This window comes from Propithecus coquereli, unplaced genomic scaffold (assembly GCF_000956105.1).
Source record: "Propithecus coquereli isolate 6110/MARCELLA unplaced genomic scaffold, Pcoq_1.0 Scaffold111, whole genome shotgun sequence".
Lineage (NCBI taxonomy): Eukaryota > Metazoa > Chordata > Mammalia > Primates > Indriidae > Propithecus > Propithecus coquereli.
In genome coordinates, this window is record NW_012135081.1 from 5,709,709 (window position 1) to 5,710,197 (window position 489).

Here is a 489-nt window from a genome sequence, read left to right on the forward strand (position 1 = left end):
ATAGTATTTTCTCTAGAGCTATGTAGTAATCAAGGCAACTTAACAGTTTGCAAGTTTTTAAAAAAAGACAGAATAAATTTGTGGTAGTGACTGCAACATCACAGCTGATAAATCTCCTTGTTTAGAGAATATATACAATGTAATCTGTAGGCTTTTTAGGATATAGAAAGACTGACTGATATTTGGAGGTACATTCTGTGACACTATAAGTCTCTAGTTCTTCAAACTTTTATTAAATTTAAATGTGCTCAGGCAAAATAGAAAATGTGCAATAGTAATTATTAAAAATTCAAGAAACTGACCATTTTTTGATAGTCTTATTCATATTTCACATGGATGGTACACTATAGATCTTATTACTCAAAGACCAGCCATTCATCCCAGTACTGCTTTCTGCCATTGTCAATATCAGAATACTGAGAGGCAGTAGTGGTTGAGACATTTTAGGATACACTAAATATTGTAAGTGTATGATAAAATCTTTTTTTT